Below are 24,454 nucleotides of genomic sequence, written 5' to 3'. Positions count from 1 at the left end.
CACCCCAGAGCGTTCACAGCTACGCCTTCGGAGACACCCTCTAGGACTAATAGAAAAGGAGGAGCTTAGCCACGGAGCTGGCTCAAAAACTACAAGGGGACTTCTAAGAGCTGAGAATGTTCACGAAAGGTGCACCTTGTCCTTAGGTTACCTTAAAATCACAACAAAGCCCATGAAAAGCCCATAAATATGCAATACATATATGAATACAATTATAACTGAATATGTCATGGGTAGCCACATGCACAGAGGCTGACCCCCAGCTGTCAGTCAAAAATGTCAATCAAAGCCAAATTCGCATGTACGCGAAGCAGGCTTAAAAGAACACAGCAAGAGCTTATCAGAGCCATTGCCACTCTTGCTCTAGGAGAGGCTCACTTTCACTTTTTAAAGTGTACTGTACTAATCTACTCAATAACCTCTATCTCCCTATTCTGGTCTCACGTACCCATTTCTTTGATGCATCTGGGACAAGAACAGAGTGGCCCAGTAACAATTCTAACAATTACACTAAGATGGATATTACAAAATTCTGTGGGCAGAATGGTGTCCCCTACAACCTACCTCCCAAATTTCATATGTTGAAGCCCAAACCTCCAATATGACTGTATTTAGAGATTGGGCCTTGAATTAAGTAATTAAGGTAAAAGATTAGGGTAGGAACCTAATCCAACAGAATGGCGTTGTTATAAGGAAAGGATATTTGGACTCGTACCCAGGAAAAAGACCATGAGGAGACAGAGGGGGCAGGCAGTCATGTACAAGCCAAGGAGAGAGGCCTCCTTTGGAGCAACACCTGACAACAGCTGGATCTGGGACTTTCAGGCTACAGAGAACTATGAGAAATGGCTTGTCTCTTCTGTGGCACTTGGTTAGCAAACGAATACAAACAATACACCAGAAATAGCAGAAATTGTATTTTCTGTAAGTGGACATGGAACATTCATTGAGATATGCCATTTTCTAAGGCAAGAAGCAAAACTTAAAAATTTAGGAGTGAAATCCCAAAGTATTTAATTAAACAACACATCTCTAAATAACACATGGGTTAAGGAGGAGTATCCAGGGACATTAAAAGTTTTCTGAATTGAAGAAAGTAGGACACATCATATCAATTATTTATGAGATGCAGCTAAGAGAGCACAAGTAGGAAAATTTATATCATTACATTTATACCATATTTTTGTAAAAATAGTTTTAAATTAAGATTTGGACTGAAGAAACTTAAAAAGGAAGAGCAACTAAAACTCAAAAAAGAAAAAAAATTAAAGGGGGTGCCTGAGTGGCTCAGTCAGTTGAGTATCCGCCTTTGGTTTATGTCATGATATCATGGTTCATAGGTTCCAGCCCTACTCTGTGCTGACAGCTAGCTCTGAGCAGGGAGCCTGCCTTCGGATTCTGTAACTCCCTCTCTCTATGACCCTCCCCAGTTTGTGCTATCTCTCTCTCTCAAAAATATATAAAATATAAAAAAATAAACAAAACTCAGAGCTAGCAGAAAATAGTAATGGAAATCATTGAAATTGAGAATAGAAAATGTAATATCACTGACTTAGCAAAAGATAGTACTTCGAGATCAATAAAATGAATAACTTTAGTTTGACTTAACAATAAAAAAGAGAAGACATGGAATATGAATATGAGAAATGAAAAAGGGACATCATTAGTACAATATTACACATATTAAAAGGAGAGTCAGAGTTTAACACAGGCAACACAGTAACAAGCACATTTCTAGACGTAGATGATTTCACTGGGAAATTTTATCAAATGTTTAAGGATGAAATAATGTACAATATAAAATGTGCACAACTTTCTAGAATAGAGTTGAGATCAGCAATATTCTGATACTTAAAGTAGAGGAAGATGTTAAGTCCTTCTGAGAAAAAATGCATAATCCTTCACAAAATATTACTAAATTGTATCTAATTATATATAAAAATGGATATTGGATCATGACCCAATGGGATTTATCCTAGGAATCCAAAGCTAATTCAACACTGAAAAATCAGTGAGTGATATGCTTAAGTCAAGATATAGTACCCTATCCTGAGCCATAAAGCAAATCTTGACCCACGTAAAAGATCTGAAATTCTATAAAGTATGTTTTATAACAATAATAGAATCTAGAAACTAGAAATCAATAGCAGAAAGACAAGAGGAAAATCTCTGAATATGTAGAAATTAAACAAATTAAACAAAACACTTTTAGATGATCTATAGGTCAAACAGGAATTCTCAAAGGAAACAAAAAATACAGAGAACTCAATGAACATTGAAAAGACAACACATAAAACTATGTGGGGAACACTCTATAAATGTATCAAGATGGAGTTTTTTAAAATGTTCATATAATCCACAGACAGGTAAGAAAATAAATTGGATGAATAAGAACTATTATTTTATATGAAACAAAAATCATAAAGTGGAAGATTTAAATACTAATATCTCAATAATTACCTTAAATGTAAATGATCTAAATGTACTTATCAAAAACAGCAATTGACAGATTGGATTAAACAATGAAAGTAAAAAACTTGGCTCTACTGTGTTATTTGCAGGTTAAGTTTTCTTCTAGATATGTTAGACTGGTTTAACATTTGAAAATCAGTCAATATAGTCCACCACATAAAAAGCTAAAGAAAAAGATCATATATTAACTGGTATAGAAAAAATCATTTGAAAAAATCCAAAATGCAGGCATGACAAAGGTTTATAAAATAAGACTAGAGGGGAATTACGTCATCATGATAAAGAGCATTTACAAAGAAAAAAAATCAACAGCTAACATGATACTCAATGGTAAAAAGAATAAACATTTTTCTCAAAAAAAAAGTTCCAACACAGAGGCTCATTCACCACTTCTATTGAGCATATGGAAGTCACTATACTAAAGCAATAAAAAGAAAATAGAAGGCATACAGATTTAAAAAGAAAAAATAAAACTATCTCTATTTGCAGATGGTATTATACAGATTGTGCATGTGGAAAAGTCCAAGGAATCTAAAAAATAAAAAAATAAAACTTCCCTAATATATATGTTAACCAATGGTATAGGATAAAAGATTGATACAGAAAAATCAGTCACATTTTTATGTACTAAAAATGTACATGTGGACTCTAAAACTGAAAACACAGTATCATTTACAAATGCTTCAAAAAAAGTAAAATTCTTGGGTTTACTGTTAATAGACATGCAAACAAGATCAATACGCTGGACATTTTAAAATGCTGATGAAAGAAATGGAACAGCTTCCCGAGTGAGCCCTGTGGCCACCCGAGCAGCTCCCGCGGTGGAGCAGGAGCTGGATGGTCAGAGGAGCCTGGCAGCCCCAGCAGCCTAGGAGTCACCTGGCCCCGAGACTGACTGGCACGGTGGAGAAACCACCTCGAAAACGGAAAAGCAAGGAAGGCCTGAAGTCATAGGACACTGAGCCACAGGAGTTTGGGAAGAAAAAGAGACAGAGTACACTGGGAAGGAAACCTCATAAGTGTGGCTGCCTCAAGAAACAAGCCAAACTACACATGGTAGAGAGTCCCGAATACCACTACCAGTAGGGAAACAAAATAATCAAGCGCTCAACAAGAGAAACTAAGAGACACCATCAAAAGAACACTTCCTGAACAGACAGGCCCAGAACAGTCAAAAGAGCTCTCTCTAATACAGAAGAACTCGCAGGGGTCGTGTGTACAACAAGCTTTTAAAATTNGCAAACTTCTCAAAACTAGAACAAACTATTCTAAAATTTGTATGGAACCACAAAAGACCCCGAATAGCCAAAGTAATATTGAAGAAGAAAACCAAAACGGAGGTATCACCATCCCAGGCTTTAGCCTCTACTACAAAGCTGTCATCATCAAGACAGTATGGTACTGGCACGAAAACAGACACATAGACCAATGGAATAGAATTGAGAACTCAGAATTAGACCCAAAAATATACAGCCAACTAATCTTCGACAAAGCCGGAAAGAGTATCCAATGGAGAAACGACAGCCTCTTTAACAGATAGTGCTGGGAGGACTGTACAGCAACATGCAGAAGAATGAAACTGGATCATTTTCTCACACCATACACAAAAATAAACTCAAAATGGATAAAGGACCTGAACGTGAGACAGGAAACCTTCAAAACCCTAGAAGACAAAGCAGGAAAAAACCTCCTCGACCTCCACAGCATCAATTTCTTACTTGATGCATCCCCAAAATCAAAAGAATCAAGAGCAAAAATAAACTATTGGGACCTCATCTAGATTAAAAGCTTCTGCAAGGCAAAGGAGACAAACCATAAAACTAATAGACAACCGATGGAATGGGAAAAGATAGTTGCAAATGACATATCAGATAAAGGGCTAGTATCCAAAATCTGTGAGGAACTCACCAAACTCCACACCTGAAAAACAAACAACCCAGTAAAGAAATGGGCAGAAGATATGAACAGACACTTCTCCAAAGAGGACATCCAGATGGCCAACAGACATATGAAACGATGCTCAGCATCCCTCCTCATCAGGGAAATACAAATCAAAACCACACTGAGATACCACCTCACACTAGCCAGAATGGTTAAAATGAGCAAATCAGAGGACTTTAGATGCTGGCAAGGATGTGGAGAAACGGGCACCCTCCTACACTGTTGGTGGGAATGTAAACTGGTACAGCCCCTCTGGAAAACAGTGTGGAGATTCCTCAAAAAATTAACAATAGAACTTCCCTATGACCCAGCAATAGCACTGCTAGGAATTTACCCAAGGGATATAGGAGTGCTGATGCATAGGAGCACATGTACCCCAATGTTCACAGCAGCACTCTCAACAATAGCCAAAACATGGAAAGAACCTAAGTGTCCAACAATGGATGAATGGATCAAGAAGATGTGGCTTATCTATACGATGAAATACTACATGGAAATGAGAAAGAATGAAATGGCCGTGTGTAGCAACATGGATGGACCTTGATGGTGTTATGCTGAACGAAATAAGTCAGGCAGAGAAGGACAAATATCATATGTTTACATGTATAGGAGGATTAGGAGGAACTTAACGGAGGACCATGAGGGAGAAGAAGGGGGGAAATAGTGGGGGAGAGGGAAAGAGGCAAACCATGAGAGACTCTTGAATGCTGAGAACAAACTGAGGACTATGGGTGTGTGTGTGGGGGGATTGGGAAGATGGGCATGGAGGAGGGCACTTGTGGGGATGAGCACTGGGTGTTATATGGAAACCAACTTGACAATAAACTATTTGTAAAAAAAAAATTAAAAAATCAAAAATAGAATACAAAAAAAAGAAAATACACAATAAATTTTATGTTAAAAAAAATCGAAGGAAGACCTAAATAATGAAAGACATCTTGGATTCGAAGACAATGTAGCAAAGATGCAATATTGATGGAAGGAATAGAGTCTTTGATCAACGGGATATAATAACAGACTCAGAAAAAAAACCCACACACATGTGATCAACTGATTGCTGACAAAGGAACAAAAGCAATTCAACTTTAAGAAATGGCATGGAGCCATTGGAATCCATTGAAAGAGGGAGAAAAGAATCCTTGGCCTAATCTCACATCATATACAAAAATTAAGTCAAAATAGACAAGTATAGAACGTAAAACTACAATACTTTTAGGAAAAAGCATAGAAGCAAAAAAGAAAAAGAAGTAGAAAATCTTCAGTATTTAAGATTAGACATAGAGTGGGGCGCCTGGGTGGCTTAGTCGGTTGAGCGTCCGACTTTCGCTTAGGTCATGATCTCGCGGTTTGTGGGTTCGAGCCCCGCGTCGGGCTCTGTGCTGACTGCCAGCTCAGAGCCTGGAGCCTGTTTCAGAGTCTGTGATTCCCTCTCTCTCTGACCCTCCCCTGCTCACGCTGTCTCTCTCTCTCTCTCTCCTAGAAATAAATAAAAAAAAACATTAAAAAAAAAAAGATTAGACATAGAGCTTCTTAGATTTGACAGCAAAGCATGATGTGTAAAATTAAAAATTGATAAACTGGACCTCATCAAAGTTAAAAGCTTTTGCTGTGTGAAAGCCCATGCAAAGTAGATAAAAAGGCAAACTACAGAGCATGAGAAAAATATCTGCAAATAGTGTATATGACAATGTACTAGTATCTGCATGATATAAAGAACTACATGATATGAAAGAATGTTCAAAAGTCAACAGTAGAAACATCCAAATAATTGGCAATATCAAGTCCTGGTGAGGACTCAAAACAATTGGGATTCTTATATGTTGCTGATGTGACTGCAGAATGCTGTGGTCATTTTTGAAAGCAGATAGATAATTGCTTAGCAAAGTTAAATGAATATTTGCTCTATGTTGCAGCAATGTTACACCTGGTTATTTACCTTTGTGAAGAACTCTGTACACGAATAGGGGCTTTACTCAGAATCACATGCACCTGGAAATAACAACAACATTCTTCAACTGGTAAATGGTAAACACATTATGATATGTCTACACAGTGAATTATACACAGCCATAACAAGGAAAAAATAGTGATACACACAAAAACATTGAAGGGTCTCAAGTGCATCATTCTGATACAAAAGGCTATACAGGTTTCAGTTTTTTTTACATAGCATTCTTGTATAGGCGCAGCTATCAGTGATTACTTGGTGATGGGGGTTAGAAGGAAGATAGATCACAAAGGAGTACACAAGGAACTGTGGAAGATATGTTCTACACCTTGAGAGGCTTATTTTTAAATGATTGTGTATTTTGTCAAAATTTTCAGGATTGTATATAAAAGAGCCTTTATTTAATAAAAATACATAGCATCAAAAAAACATGAAATACTTCTAGATAAGCCTAACAAAAGATATATAAGACAAGAAAACCATCAAACTTTTTTGAGAGAAATTACATAAAAAGTGATATGTGTTCACACTCTAAATTGACCTATAGGCTTCATTGAATCCTTGTTAAAATTCCAACAGGCTATTATTTTTAATTAATTCTAAAAGGTATTTGGAAAGGCTAAGATATCAAGTAGCAGAAACAGTCTTCACTACAAAGACCCAGGTTGGAAGAGTTATACTACTTGATTTCAAAGCTTACTGTAAAGCTGTAATAATCAAATCAATTTGACATTGGTATGAGAGATAAATAAATCATTGTAAGAGAATAAAAATCCCAGAAATAGATTTATACATATATGGGCAATTCATTTTCAGTCATTATACCAAGCTAATTCCAAGGGGAAAAAACGAAGACTTTCTTATGAATATTGCTAGAAAACTTGGGTGTATGTTTTTGTATGAAGATTGACACTTTTCCCCCTGATGAATACAAGATTACCTTAAGATAAAATCCAAAATCATAAAGCTTCTAGATAATTGAAATAGAATTGTAATTTTATGTTAAGTAAAAATTTCATGGACAGGACAGAAAAAAGGCAAATCATAAAAGAAGAAAATTGTTACATTGTTTTTTATCAAAATGAAAACAATTCTGCTTCAAAAGATACTAGTAAGAATATGAACAGTATGGGAAATCAACAACATGGGGAAAATATTTGGAGCTATTTATGAAAAAAAGACTTATCCAGATTAAATAAAGAATTCTTACAGATCAATAATAAGTAACTAACAATACAACAGTTAATTGGCAAAACTCTTGTACTGATGTTTCAGTAGAAAAAGATATATGAAAGGTCAATAAGCACACGAAGATACTCAACCTCACTAGAAATTATGGGGATGCAAATTATAATCACAATGATATTCCATTTCACACCCACCAGAATGAGTAGGGTTTTTTTTTCTGTTTTTGTTGTTTTGTTTTGTTTTTTAAAGCTAACAACAACGATTTCTATGGATATAGAATAACTGAAACTGATGCAGTGCTAAGGGGTCAAAACAGTTGAATCATTTTGAAGAACTATGTGGAATATTCTTATGAGGTTAAGCATGAATCTACCTTGTGAGGCAGTGATTTTACTCTCAGTTATGGAATCAACCAAAGTAAAAGCATACATTCACCAAACGATCAGTCTGAGAATGTTCACAGCAAGTTAAATCATAACAGACTAAAACTGGAAAAAAAATTGTTCTGCATGTGAATGGCTGAATAGTGCTATATCCATACAGCTAAATACTTCATAGCAATATTTAAAATTTTACCAAATGAACTCATCATATGGATGAATATGAAAATATTATATTAAGTGAAGTAGCCTGTTCAGCACAATAGAATACATATGATATGATATTGATCAGGAAGCAAAGGCAAGCTGAGGACCAGGTACAAGCAAACACTGCACCCCCCCCCCACACGGGTGGGGTATGTGTGATATTCCCCAGGGATTCCTGGCTACCCAAGAACAAAAGAACGGGAAAAGCCAAAGGTCAACTGATAGGGATCACAGTCGTACAGGACAGGAGTCTCCATCAGTTTACAAATGTCTTAGTAAATTATAAGAAAGGGGTAATCTTATCAATAGCCTAATCTCCAGGAACCCATAGACTCAATTTCCTGGAGCCATAACATCACCGCATTTCCTTCCATTAGTGATCTGAGGAACAAAGGCAAGACAAAAAAACTAAATAAAACCAAATTTCTTTAAAATTATTTTTTTACTGTTTATTCAGTTTTGAGAGACGGAAAGAGACAGAGTGTCAGTGGGGGAGGGGCAGAGAGAGAGAGGGAGACACAGAATCCAAAGCAGGCTCCAGGCTATGAGCCGTCAGCACAGAGCCAGACGCAGGGCACGAAGTCACGAAGTCACGAGCTGTGAGATCATGACCTGAGCCGAAGTTGGCCGCTTAACCACTGAGCCCCCAGGAGCCCCAAATTAAATTTCTTTATAACCTGCAGCCCATTAACAAATATTTGAGAAAGGCGGAGTAAAACATTCCTCCAGGAACTCCCTACTGTCTTGGTGTTAATGCCTTACTAGAAGGAAAATAACTATAGCTCAACAAAGACAAGGCCTCCAGTATCTTATGAGTCCTCTTTAGCATATGAAAGTCTTTTTGGAAGCCTCCCTTTTGTGTTTATGTCCCCCAACTCCAAAGTATTTTGTCAGGCACTCTTCACCTCATTGCAGCTTATCTGCCCACAGGTCCTAGCCCAGTGCTTTAATCAGGGCACATTTTTGCACCAAAGAGATCTCAAGAATTCTTTCTTGGCCATCGGCTCCAGACCCACCCCGCCACCTGCCACTCCAAAAGCATATCAGTACCATTCACGTTAAATACAACTACACGCAAAGCTGATCTATGGTAATAAGAATCAGATAGTTGTGGGAGAAGGAGCATTACTATTGACCGGAAAGGAGTGTGGCAAAACTCTCAAGGGGAAGAAAATGTTCTATTTACTATTTCTGATAGTGTCTACAGAAGGTTACACAATTGTCTAGCCTTTAAGTATAAAACATTTAAGATCTGTGCGATAGTTTGTTAGTTGCGTCTCACTGACAAAGAAAGGAAAGAAAAATACAGCATGAGACGTACTATGAAGGGAAAGACAGCGAGCTGAAGCTGACACTCACAGCCCAGGCACTCAGCCCAGGCGTGGAGGCAAGGAGCACACTTGGAGGTGCTCCCAGCTTACAGGGAAGACAGGGCCTTTTCGATACAGAGCGGAGGCCAGAAGCTAAGCTGGATGCTACACACTGTAAGGAAAAGGAACTGAACATGGGAAAGCCAAATTATTGAGGTGGATGTGGTTCTCCATTTTCTTCCTTCCCTTCCCTTCCTTTCTTCCTTCCCTTCCTTCCTTTTTATCTTCCTTTTTATTTTCTTTCCTTCCTATCTCCCTCCCTCCCACCCTTCCTCCCTCCTTTCTTTTTCTTTCTTTCTTTCTTTCTTTCTTTCTTTCTTTCTTTCTTTCTTTCTTTCTTTCTTTCTTTCTTTCTCTCTCTCTCTCTTTCTCTCTCTCTCTTTTTTCTTTCTTTCTTTCTGCCTAGACCTTTTAATGATCCCAATCTATTCTCAGTTATGCCAAAAGGAATTACAGAAGGTTCTTCATCCTTGCTCGAGCCAGGCTAGCATGTCCACTGAAGACTGAATGAGTGCTGGAAGATGTACCACATGAGGGGAAGATCCCCAAAGGCCCTACACTCTGTTTCCAGAACTAAAAGATCAGTATCACCTGGGAACTTGTTAGAACAATAAATTCTCAATTCCACTCAGACCCAAAGTGTCAGAAACTCTGGGCACCTCATCATCTGCTTTAACCATAAGCCTTCAAGGAAACTCTGTTACACCCAGAGGTTTGAGAATCAGCAATTAAAGGGAGAACATTCTTGCAAAAATCAGTCAAGACCACAGGATTCAGTGTCTCCCTCTAGTGGGTCAGCATCTTTTGTGTTCCGTGCTGGAAGATTACGATTCCGTTATGTGGTGTTGGTCTGGGGGTGCATTTAGTATTTATATTCTAATAAATCCTGGTAGAGACCCCACCCTTTTTTATAGTTTTTTGTCAATTTGGTTTATATATAACTCCCAGTGCTCATCCCAACAAGTGCCCTCCTCCATGCTTTGAAAACTGTTATATGATTAGAGACAAAGAGTGTCTTTATATGAGGTCTGGGAAGTTTTCCAGAGGCGCTAACACCTGCAGAGCCTTTGGAGAGGTAAGTTTTGAGCCACACAATTAAAGGTGATTTTTTATAATTAATTTTTATTTAGAAATCTTACATGTAAAATGCTATAGAAATACATAGTATATTAGAGAAATATATATTATATATAATAAACGTACATTTAATATACATATAGTATTATATAGGATAAATATATATGTATATATATATAATTCTCAAGTTAGTTAACATATAAGTGTAGTCTTGGCTTCAGGAGTAGAGCCTAGTGATTCATCATTTACATATGACACCCCGTGCTCATCCGAAAAGTGCCCTCCTCCATGCCCATCACCAATTTTCCCCACTCCCATCACTCCTCAGTTTGTTCTTTGTATTTAAGAATCTCTTATGGTTTGCCTCCCTCTCTGTTTCTATCTTATTTTTCCTTCCCTTCCCCATGGTCATCTGTTCAGTTTCTCAAAATCCAAGTATGACTCAAATCATGTGATATCTATCTTTCTCTGACTGACTTATTTCACTTAGCATAATACACTCTAGTTCCATCCACATTGTTGCAAATGGCAATATTTCATTCTTTTTCATCACTGAGTAATATTCCATGGTGTATACATATACATGCATGTATATATCACATCTTCATAATTCATTCATCAGCTGATGGGCATTTGGGCTCTTTTCATACTTGTGCTTTTGTTGATAGTGCTATAAACATTGGGGTGCATGTGCCCTTTTGAATCAGCATTTTTGTATCCATTGGATAAATCCCTAGTAGTGCAATTGCTAATTTTTTGAGGAACCTCCATCCTGTTTTCCAGAGTGATGGCACCAGTTTGCATTCCCACCAATGGTCTAAGTAGGTTCCCCTTTCTCCATATCCTGAAAGGCCACAGCTAACATCATCCTCAATGGGGACAACTGAGAGCTCTCCCCCTGAGATCAGAAACACGACAAGGATGTCCACTCTCACCACTGTTGTTTAACAAAGCATTGGAAGTCCGCACATCAGCAATCAGACAACAAAATAAAATAAAAGGCATTCAAATTAGCAAAGAAGAGATGACATGATACTCTATATGGAAAACCCAAAAGACCCCACCAAAAATCTGCTAGAGCTGATACAGGAATTTAGCAGTCTCAGGATATAAAATCAATGTACAGAAATCGATCACATTCCTATACATCAATAATGAAGCAGCAGAAAGGGGGATTTTTTTAAAAGAAGTAACAGGATTGTGAGCCTGTTCAAAACTGCATGATAAGAGTTGAGAGGTGTAAATTATTCGGATGGTAGAAAAACCCATGAGAATAATGAGATACAGTGTTCTGATATCAGTGTGCTCTTGGGTGTTGGTAGAAAATAAAAGCTATGGGGGAGAATGTGGATTTTATCCTTCATTTAACAGAACACATGTGATCACCTGTCTTCGAGCCACCTATTTCACAAAATGATTCTAAACTCCTCAGAAATTGATATCCTGGTGTGCTTCCTTGTAAAATGACATTAATCCACATTTTGCTAATCTCTAAAGCTTATCCCTCTAGACTCTTCATGTCTTATGTATATATCTTGTTCTGATCTCCTCACCTGATTTCCTGTACCAGTGAAGGAATTTGTTTAGCATAATGCACATTTCAAATCCATTTTACATGTCTTAGCAAATGTCTTCCTCACAACTGCCATAGACATATTGCTCCACTTTCCAAACGGGGAAATTGAGGCTCAGAATGCTCAATCGGCCCACCCAAGGCCATAGGGGCTGTTAGAGACAGAGCCAACCTCTGGGGAAATGACTTTTCCATTCTTGGAGTATTAATACCTTTGATTTGTCCTGGCTTCAGGACTGCTTTCTCGGAAGTCAGTGTAAGAAAGATCATTCTTAGATTCTTCCCAAAACATAATTCTCACTGTTTGTCACTGCCTTTTAATTTTCCCCTGCTGCCTCTTATTACTCTCCTTAGTAACTGCATTATTTAACTCTATTAAATATTTAGGAGTGCAGTATGAGAGATGTCACACAAAATAAAGTTTTATTATCCACAGGGCACAGGCACACATGTATATTATGTGCAGAGACAGATGCACAATCCAGAGAAAGGTTATGCCCCTGGGGGTCTTTTATCATCTGCCCGAGCTCATATACTTTACCTTCTTTCCTCTCTGCCTTGGGCCTTGCCATGGCTATTTGTGCCTTTCTGACCTTGAAGTAGAATGGCCTCACTTCTGCATTCTCCCAGGAGACACAGTCAGGGCTGTTCATAGAGCTGCATCCCTGGGTCCAGGGTCATGGAATCAATCTTCCTAAAGGAGTAAAGGTCAAGAATCACTTAGAAGTTTCCAGTTCTGTAGCTACACACTGCATCCCTTTTTAGAGTGGTTAGCCTCCCAGGCATAGCCAAAATTGGAAAGTGGCAGATTTAAAACTAGAATGCTACGTTTGCTAACTTCTGGTTAAAGTGTTTATTTTGATTTCACATCCCAGCTCCAGGGGTTAATTTTGCCTTCTTTACTGTTAAAAATATAATACATTCTACATGCTCAATTTTGGCCAGTGGTGATGGGGTGACTCTGTGCAAGGATAATAGACCATGTTGACTTCCTGTAAATAATTTCTGTAGCAACAGCATCTGAGACTCTCATGTTCTGTCCTTTTGATGATCTGTCTAGCTCTCTATCTTCATGGGTATGAGCTGCGAACCCTGGAAAATAGTTGCTGCACAATAAAAATTTGCTTAATCGTTAATTTTCTTATGACTATATACTGAGCCCCATTTTGTGCTTGATATTGTTTTAGCCACAGAAGATAGCATAGTAAATGAAAGAAACAAGGTTTTTTACTCTCCAGATCCTAGTGGAGGAGACATGTTTTAATTAAATACATGTATAAATGAATGAACATTGCTGAGTGCAATGAGAGCATAAATGGGGAGTTTGCAACATGTCATGTATTAAATATCTAAATAAGTGAATATGTCTGAGTGAGGTAAGCAGACTATCCTTAAAGTCTTAATAGGCAATAGAAATGATAATAAATGGAGGTTGTAAAGTCAATTTGACGCCAAATAAAAGAATATGGAGCTAATATCACTGCAATGGGCAGAATGAATAATGGTCCCCAAAGATGTCTGGATCCTCATTCTTGGATCTTGTGAATATATTATCTAACATGGCAAAAGGAGCTTTGCACATGTCATTTAACATTAAGCGCCTTGAGATTTGAAGGTCATCCCTGGTTATTCGGGTAGACCCAATGTAGAAGCACGAATCCCTAAAAGTGGAGAAATGTTCTTGGTTGTAAAATTAGAGATGTGAAAAGCAGAAGCAGGGGCATATAAAGGGTGTCATAAAAAGGTTTTGGAAATGAAAGGAGCAGTCCCGAAGGCAAGGAGTGCAGGCAGCCTCTAGAACCTAGAATAGGGGAAAAATAGATTCGCCCCTGGAATCTTGAGAAAGAACTAAAGGGTACAACACACTCCTTAGTTTTAGTCCAGTGAGTCTGGGGCTGGACTTCCGATATTCAGAACCGGAAGACAGTATATTTGTATGTTTCAAGCCAATAAGTTAGTGTTGGGTTGTTTCAGCAGCAGTAAGAAATGATTACAATCACCGTGGAGGTGACTATGAGGTCAATAGAATCAGAGCATCATTATCTTCACCTTCCCCCTTTGTCTTGATTTTTCTTTCCTGATAACACTATCTTCTTTCTCTTCCAGAAGGGTTTAGCTTTGCAGACCTGCACCCTTTTGAAAGTCATTGAGGTTAAGGTATCATATAGATGTGTTGAATCTTTATGTTTCTCTCCTCACTGGAAACAATGGGTCTCTGTGAATAAAAGATGGCTGCCGTGATATCTTGATGAGCCCTCAGCAACACTTTTATTTGTGAGACTAAAGTGTTTGAAAGCATTCCTTTTTCTTCCAGGTGGACTCTTGAAAGTAATGGTTTCTGTTAGAAAAAGAAAAAGAAAACAACAAAAAACCACCATGTTTTCTCTTAGTACCGGCACACTATATCAAAAAAAGAAAACATTTATTTTTCTTTTATTTGATATACTTATCAAGTTTCCAAAATGGTTTCTATCTGCTGTGCAGCAAAGATGCTTAATACTTTCATTCTTTTGTTTGTGTTTGCTTGCATTTAATGTTCGTCCTGTCCCACGTTTTTGAAGCATATACATCAAATACTGAAATGTTAAGGTTTGATACATTGATTGGACTTGAACAATCACATCTTATTTTAGCAGAATCGCATACCCCCTCCCCCAAAGTATTAAGCAGTAGTGTGCTTTGTTTCACCTAAAATTGTTTCTTTCTCTGGGTGCCTGGGTGCCTTAGTTGGTTAAGCGTCCAATTTCAGCTTGGGTCATAATCTCAAGGTTCATGGGTTTGAGCCCCACGCAGGGCTCTGTGCTGTCAGCTCTGAGCCCACTTCAGACTCTCTGTCTCCCTTTCTCTCTGCTCCTTTCCCACTGCCTCCCCCCCTTCAAAAATAAAATAAACACATAAAAAATAAGGTTGTTTCTTTCTCTATATTTTACACAACAAATTTGACCTTTGTCTTGTTAAATTAAAAAAAAGGAAAACTTTGAAACATTTTATGAGTGCTTTCCAGGTGCCATTTTTTGCTAAAACTAAACTTTATATTGATTCTTAGATGAACACTGTAGGCTTGTGTTATTTTTGAACTTCAACTGAGCTAGGGCCTTATATAAGGATATCATTGGAACCCAAGACTACCTCTAGATAATCTAGAATATAATCATATGGCCTCTACTACTCTATGACATACCTTAGTGGACAATCTTATATTTTATATCTCTGAAGAGATTGATAGGACTACTTATAACACCTGTCTCACTTTTTAAATATATCTGTCTATTAATTGTACTTGGATGCCAGTACTTTGGGCACCCTTTTACTATTTTGTTGAGAATTTCTGAGATAAATCTCTTCCCAGGGCCCAGATCTTTGGAAGTAATAGATCCTTTATAAGGAGATTTCCTTTCTTTGGCCTAGAATCTTTCCTAAAGCAGTTAGAGACTAAAGACTTTAGTCTTAATGGTTGAGTAATACAAATTATTTGTAGCAATGAAATGGAGGCATGCTGGTTCAGATACCACTGTCTGACTCTCCTTATGAGGCTGAGCAAACCTTCTCTGGACACCTGGTATTTGGTATGATTAGGCTGTCCGGTCCTGTCTGCAGGGTCACTCTAGTAAGAGGCCCCATGTGTGACTTTTTGGTCAAGGCTTAGCTAAATGGACAAGCAAGGAGTCATTGCTATCATGCCCTCTTGGGATCCCTTAGTGGAAGTGCTGGCCCAACTTTGGCCAGAAGAAGAAAACTTTCAGATGTCTGAAGAATCCTTTCTCTACCGTCACCACTACCAAAACCTTCCTGGAATGGGTGCGTATCTGAAAACCTTAATGCTGTTCCCTTGTTACTTATCCATTTTCTGGTGATAAGCAGAACGCAATTTTTGTGTGAATTTTTAACTTTTTTTTTCATGCTCTGTGTGTCCATAGAAATGTTCTCTTACCGTGAGAGAAAGGTAGATGTTTTAGATCCATTTCTGGTAATTAGAAATAGATAGATGATAGAAAGATGGAAAGATAGATAGATAGATAGATAGAAAGATAGATAGATAGAAAGATAGATATACACATTATATACATGCAATACATTGTATATGTATATATAATGATCTTAGAAAGGTCAATAGAGGGGCACCTGGGTGGCTCAGTCGGTTAAGCGTCTGACTTCAGCTTAGGTCATGATCTCATGGTTCGTGGGTTTGAGCCCCGCGTCGGGCTCTGTGCTGACAGCTAGCTCAAAGCCTGGAGCCTTCTTTGCAGTCTGTGTCTCCCTCTCTCTCTGACACTCCCCTGCTCACCCTGTCTCTATCTCTCTCTCAAAAATAAATAAAACATTAAAAATTAAAAAAAAGAAAGATCAATAGAATAATCTTAAGAAGAAAGGATTCTTTATATATATGTATGTATGTATGTGTATATATATATATAATTTTAATGTTCATGTATGTTGTACACAGTCTTCCTCAGCCTGGTAGAGGCATAATTTTCATAGATATCCATCCAGATCCTGTCCAAACACCACCTTGTTGATTTAAATATCCGTGGCAAACCAATGTCTGTCCCCTGTGCTGAGGCATATATAGTACCAGCTTAGTGGTTTGCACCATTATTAGCTTATCTGATTTTCTTACCATCAGAGACTTAGGAGGAGAAAGTCCCCTTCTGTGTATACCTGGCATACAGTTTTTAACACAAAGCAGGTGCTAAATCAAAGTATTGCAAATATAGGTGTTTATAGCTATGTTATCCTTTTATACCTATAACTTTATCTCTCATTCACTCTGCCAAAGATGAGTTATTTGCCTTGATTCTAAGTTGTTCAACATTGATTCTTCATGAAAAGCCAAAATTTATGTGTGATTGTATGTCCCAATGGGGGAGTCACATTGAAGAAATAGCCGGAGTTTTGTAAATAATGTACATTTGTTAAATTGACCCACAATCGTTCATTTGTCTTTGTTCAATGTATTTTCCTTTTTTTGGGGGGGGGGCAGAGTGTCAGAGGAAGAGAGAGAGAATCTTAAGTAGGCTCCATGCTCAGTATGGAGCCTAGGATCATAACCCGAGCCAAAATCAAGAGCTGGACCCTGAAAAGACTGAGCCACCCAAGCTCCTGAATGTACTTTTTTCTTTAAAGATCACAATAGCAATATAGTCACATATTAGCAAAGCTAGGCATGAGTTTAAAAATCTACCAGATCCCAACTTCTTAAAATTGTTGCTCTTAGTGATTTAGATACATTATTTCATAAATATATAGATATGCATATACATATACATATCTATGTTTTTGCTTTGAAAAGGTTAGCTGTTTTCTTTCATTATACAAACAATGAATGTTCATTGCAAAATATTTATGAGATAAAGAAAATTATGTAAAACAAAACACAGATCATATTTATTTAAATCCCTAAAATAGATGATCATTATTAGTAGTTTGTTCTATTTCATTTTAGATTTAAATCCATGGAAAATTTTTATGCACACACATACACACACATTCACTAGTATTTTCCTTCTATTTGAGTTCCATCCATAAAATTGCAGCGGTGCTGCAACTTAATGTTAAAATTGTTCCTTTGTGGGGAGAAAGGAGTGATCTCATATCAGTCTTTTAAAATTATTGGGGCTCCTGGTGGCTCAGTAGGTTGAGCATCTGACTTCGGCTCAGGTCATGATCTCGTGGCTCATGAATTTGAGCCCCACATCAGGCTGGCTCTGTGCTGACAGCTCAGAGCCTGAAGCCTGCTTTGGATTCTGTGTCTCCTCTCTCTCTGCCCCTCCCCTGCTCTCACTCTGTCTCTCTCAAAAATAAATAAACATTAAAAAATAAAATGAATAAATAAATAAAATAAAATAAAATAAAATAATTAGCAGATGCTTAGCTCCTTGTAAATTCTCTATAGATGTAATGCCTGAAAGCCAAGGTGAAACCGGTAGTTGAAGAACAAAGTGAGAGGTGAACTTGTTGGTGAGAATTTGGGATAATTGTACTATGGATTGATTGACAAAATTCTGACACAGTGATAAAGTATAGTGAACTGTGCAACTCCTCATTTCACTATGGTTTACCTCCAGCAATGCACTGCTGAGATAGGGAACATTAAAGATATTAGTAAGGTTAGTGATCTTGATAAAGCTCTCCTTCATTATCTTTTAGGTTGATGCATAGGATGAAAGTAGGTCCACACCAGAACCAATGAAAGGCATCATTAGAAGTCAGATTAAAGAACAGAGGACCCCATGGGTTTAAATTAAAGTGAGTGGTTTGAAAATATTAATGAATGTTAAACTTCCAGAGGCTAATAGGAACTGTAAGAAAACCTGATACTCAATTTTGGATAACTAGTGAAATCCAGACAGCTTTTGCAATATTCTTTCTTCTATCAATACATCTTAAAATGTATCACAGAGTTGGAAAATCTTTAACTGGTTTTACTGTTATGTTTATGTGACATATTTATTATTATGAAATGTGACCTGCATTCATCTTCCACCCCTTGCAACTTAATGATAACTTTTGGAGCCTTCCACATTATCTGTTCCTGGGCCTGGTGTATTACTTGACCATCAAGGAACTCCTAATGTTTTTCTCCAATAGCATGAGAATTATATGTAATTTTAAAAAAATGTTTATTTATTTATTTTGAGAGAGAGAGAGAGAGACAGAGAGAGAGAGAGAGAGAGAGAGAGAGAGAGAAAGCATGGAGGAGGGGCAGAGAGAGAGAGGGAGAGAATCCGAAACTGACCCCACACTGTCAGAGTAGAGCCCAACTCAGGGTGTGATCTCATGGTTTGTAAGATTATGACCTGAGCTGAAATCAGGAGTTGGATGCTTAACTGACTGAGGCCACCCAAGTGCCCCGACATATATGTAATTTTTAACTTAATTAGTACATTTTAATCCAGGAAGATAATAAAGGAATTTGATGTGTTCATGGTGGACACTGAAAAAAATGGCATGCTTGGTGATGAGGAAGTGAATCCTCTGAAAATTCACATTTGCTTATTCATGACTAATTCTATACTGAATAATGTGAGATGTTCATACTTGTAGTAAAAATTAAAATGTCTTTTTTCTTTGCATATTTTGAATCATAATAAATTATCCCTAGTCCAAGTGAAAACTGCTGATATTTGAAGACATACCATTTTCCCCAGAAACTTTCTCCTATACATTGACTTCTGGATTTTGATACTTTCTAAACTTGCTGTTTGAAATCCTGGAGCTGCATTTGTTTTTTTCTCAAATCTACTGTATAGGTCTGTATTTGCAAATTAGTTTGTCGTTCATCATCATCACCATCATCATCACATTTGCAAATCTGTATCCCTCCAGCATCATTTAAAAATTTGACTATTTTTGAGAAATGTCAGGTTTACAGAATAATTGAGTGGGAAGCACAGAGCTCCCACTTACTCACCCCTTCACCCCCCCATTTCCCCTTTTATTAACAATTTGCTTTAGCAGTATAATTGCTACAATTGAAGTTCTAATATTGATACATTTTTATTAACTAAAGTCACTAGTTCACCTTAGGGCTCATTCTGTACTGTATATTCAGAGATTTGACAAATGCATCATGTCACATTTCTACCATTACAATAGGGTACAAAATAATTCCACTACCTTAAAAATCCCCTATGTTCAACCTGTTGAAGGCTCTCTCCCTCCTCTGACTCTCCTGGGAAGCACTGATTGAGTGTTTCACCATCTCCATAATTGTTCCTTTCCCAGAATGTCATATAGTATGGAGCCCTTTCAGATTGGCTTCTTTTACTTAGAAATATGCATTTAAGATTCCTTCACATCTTTTGTGGCTCGATAACTCATTGTATCATCTCTTTTCTTCATCCCAATTCCTACAAAACAACGAATCGTGACTCAACTGCTTTAATAGCATATTTTCTCAAGCTTTCGATATTTATACAGGCCACCTTCTGAGGTTCACCCTCATACTATCTCCTGAAATAACTTTATCTTTCTCAATATTCATTCTTTATTTTTCACCCATAGTTTTCTTTGTAGAAAGCAATTAGACTATGTATAAACCCAGGTATTCTCAGCTGTTTGTTTCTATTTGATACTGTAGAAATTGGATTAATCTATCTCCTTCTCAGAAAACAGGTTTAAAGGTTATCAGATGTTGGAGAATCTCTTTGACCTTTCCTAATAAGCTTTAACTCATTCCCTCACAGGGGAGGTAAGTAACACTTTGCTGGGAATAAACAAGGCCAAAGTTCAACTCCGGTGGCAAAACAATTGCTCTTCTCCCAAGTGCCTCTGTTGCAGCCTCTGCTGTTGCTTCAGTCAACATGGTGACCAAAACAACCTGCCTTCGTGGCTACCAGAAATTACAGAAAGTGCACGGAGCTTCTTTAATTCATTAGAGAACAGGATGTCATTTATCTCACCAGCATCTGTGACTTGAAAAAAAGAGACATTGCCTTCTTAACAGCATCAGACTCTAGAAAGATGTGTTTCATGAAAGGTTTCCTCAAGAGACATTTAAAGACAACCTTAAACAGAGCTGTTCCTTAGCAGGAAAACAAAAACCAATTAGGTGATTACATAAATAAAACCACCATACAGACAAGCTAACTAATTAAATAACATGTTCCTTTGCTCCTGTCTAAATTGGATCTGGTAATAATGATTGATCCCCAAGTCTGGAAGGTACCTGGGTGTGTGACATATGCTATCTCATTTAATCCTTAAATAACAGGCAACGTTGTTAACATCGCTTTACTTGTGAGGAAGCTCATAAGAGACTATATACATTTTCTCCCAGCCACAAGGCTAACGAATGGGTAAGCATTTATTCTTTTCATTGTATCTTCTACAGTCTCCTTCATAAAAATCTCTATTTTGATAAGGTATGCTTCCTAATTACTTTTAAATATATATTATGCATGTCAAATATTGTTTTTTCTACAATAAGGAATTCTTCAACTTATTAAAGAGAATTCTTCAACTTCTAAAAATTACTAGACATCTGCCATGAGTTTAGTTCACATTTTTAATTGTCTTTATTTACTGGACACCCAATGCTCTATAGTTTATTTCATATAGTCTTATTACTAACACTAAAATATAGATATGATTAATTAAATTTTGTGGATCACATCTTTGAGATTCCAAAATTAAATAGCTTGACCAATATGACAATCCTAGTAAGTGTCCCAAGTGAGATTTAAAGCCAAATTGATCTCTTTCTTAGTCTTTTCCTTATCTAACCCACACCATTGAAGTTACATTGTTAAATATCTTGTGTGTAAATACCATTAAAATAATTTCCATTTATGTTAATCAGCATAGTTTTACTTAGAAGGACATTTTATAATTTTTTAAAGTTTATTTATTTATTTTGAGAGAGAGAGAGCATGCATACAAGTGGGGGAGGGGAAGGGAGAAAGAGGGAAAGAATCCCAAGCAGGCTCCAAACTTCCAGTGCAGAACTTGGTACAGGGCTCGATATCACCAACCATGAGATCATGACCTGAGCCGAAATCAAGAGTCAGATGCTTAACTGACTGAGGCCCCCAGGTGCTCTTAGAAGGACATTTGAAGTTGAATTCTACATTGGGTGTTTGGACAATATGGAGCATCTTGGATTTACCACAGCCTGTGCTAGGCACAGAGGACAGATATATGTCAGACAATGTTTATGCCCCCACAGAAGTTCACCATCAACAGGAAATGGAGGTATGGGAATAAATTACTCAAGTGAAGTGAGGTAAGTGTTAGAATGGATATTTATTTTAAAATTCTGCTGTTTTAGTAGGGGGAAAAAAGAGATCAAATCTGCAGGTTGAAGGCGGCAATGCATTTTCCAGTGCTTTTAGGAGCAATAAGCTACTTTCCACGTGCACTCTCTTTGCTGGCCAAGCTGGATGACTTGGAAGCTCTTGAATAATTTATCCCATAGACTTGTGTCTTTAGGAAGATTCAACTTTTTCTTCCTATCTTCCTACATTGAAACCAGTTCCCTCCAGGAGCCAAATTACAGACCACCTGCTGAGGCTAGGACTTCCAGTAATTCATTGAACAACAATGGTGAGAGGGGACCTCCCTGTCCTGATCCTTACCTTAGGGGAGAGGTCTCAATGAGAGGATGATATTAGCTGTGGGTCTTTTGTTTATGGCCTTTATGATATTGAGGTATGTTCCTTACATCTCTAGTTTCTTGATAGTTTTTATCAAGAAGGGATGCTATATTTTGGCAAATGCTTTTTCTTTATCTAGTGAGAGGATCATTTGGCTCTTATCCTTTATTTGATTAATGTGGTGTATCACATTGATTTGTGGTGATTGAACCAACTCTGCAGCCCAAGAATAAATCCTACTTGATCATGGTGAATGATTCTTTTAATATACTGTTGAATTCGATTTGCTAGTGCCTTGTTGTGGATTTTTGCATCCAGTTTGAATGATGTCATTGGTCTGTAATTCTCCTTTTAAGGAAGGGTCTTTGTCAGGATTTGGACTCAAGGTAATGATGGCTTCATAGAAAAAGTTCAGAAGCATTCCTTCCAATTCTATTTTAATTTCTATATTAAATGTCCAGTAGAATTCTCCTGTTTCCCCATCTGGCCCAGGACTCTTGTGGTTCAGTTGGTTGAGTGTCTGACTCTTGATTTTAGCTCAGGTCATGATATCAGGGTTGTGGGATCAGGCCCTGTGATGGATCTGTGCTGAGCATGGATTCTGTTTAAGATTCTCTCTTTTTCCCTCTGTCCCTCTCCCTAACTCACACTCTTTCTCTCTCTAAACTAATTTTTTTTAAAGTTGGGAAATTTCCATTCATTATTCTCTCATAGATAGGTTGGTGAGTAGATAGACATAGATTCAGGCATAGATATGAATATAGCCATAGATATACAGATATAATGGAGCCATATATCATATTGCCCTGTCTTTGGGGGAATCTGATTGTGAATATATATACATATACATATGTATGTATATATTAGTGTCTTAATCAGTTTGGGAGCCTATAACAAAATGGCATACACTGTGTGGCTTCAACAGCAGACATGTATGTCTCACAGTTCTGGAGGCTGAGAAGTCTGGGATCAAAATACAGACAAATCCAGTGTCTTGTGGGGTCCACTTCGTATTTTGCAGACAGCCTTCTGTTCTTATATCTTCATATGGTGGAAGGAGCCAGCTCTGAGTTCTTCATTTACCCTCAGGAGCTAGTACCTTCCATAGGCCCCAAATCCATGTCATAAATCACACCAGGGATTTAGACTTCCACAAGTGAATTTTGGGGGGTCACAGACATTCAGTCTATATGGGATTACTTGTTAATATCCAAAGGTCAGTAATACTACCTTCTATTTCTCCTCCTGATACTCTTCCTTGTCTCCTCCTCCTCTTCCTCTTCCTCCTCCTTCTTCTACATCTTCTTCTTCTTCCCCCCAGGATTTGTTTCTTTCTGGCCTTCATGTGGTTACTTTGTAGCATTAGCATATGAGATAACAGGTGAGGCTACAAAAAAAAAAAAGAGGAAACTCAAAATTCACTCTTCTTTTCTTCTAAAGTGTCTAATCTGCTATTAATCACTACCAGGTTTTTTTTTTTTTTCAGATATTGTATTTTCATCTTTAAAGTCTCATTCAGGGGGCGCCTGGGTGGCTTAGTCGGTTGAGCGTCCGACTTTCGCTTACGTCATGATCTCGCGGTTCGTGGGTTCGAGCCCCGCGTCGGACTCCGTGCTGACTGCCAGCTCAGAGCCTGGAGCCTGTTTCAGAGTCTGTGTCTCCCTCTCTCTCTGACCCTCCCCTGCTCACGCTGTCTTTCTCTCTCCTAGAAATAAATAAAAAACATTAAAAAAAAATAAAGTCTCATTCAGTTATTTTTTATGTCATCCATTGTTCTTCTCATGTTCCTTTTCTTTCTATCACTGATGATATGAATCGGTTTCATAATACCATATCAATGTTCTTTTTTGCAAACTCTGTCATCTCTGATTTCCAAATCAGTTTCTATTAATAAATGTTTCTCCTGGTTTTGTGTGATTTTTTTATCCTTTATTCTAATACTTTGGATTGAATGTTGCACACTGGAAATATTCTAGTTTTTGAATCCTTTATGTTTTGTGTGTGAATCCTATATTATGTGTTCTTCTAAAGAGTCAAAATAATGTGGCATTTTCTGGCAGGCACTCAAATTGCTTTTATATTAGTTTAATCCTCTTGAGGTTTATTTTGTAAACTTACTCTGGGTAGAACTAGAATAGACTGTATTCTAGAGTTAATTTAGAGTCCTTTTTAAGGCCATAGGTCCACTATATTCTGTACACTCT

The sequence above is a fragment of the Crocuta crocuta genome, unplaced genomic scaffold (assembly GCF_008692635.1).
Source record: "Crocuta crocuta isolate KB4526 unplaced genomic scaffold, BGI_CrCroc_1.0 scaffold5, whole genome shotgun sequence".
Classification (NCBI taxonomy): domain Eukaryota; kingdom Metazoa; phylum Chordata; class Mammalia; order Carnivora; family Hyaenidae; genus Crocuta; species Crocuta crocuta.
Note: the sequence above shows the minus strand (reverse complement) of the source record.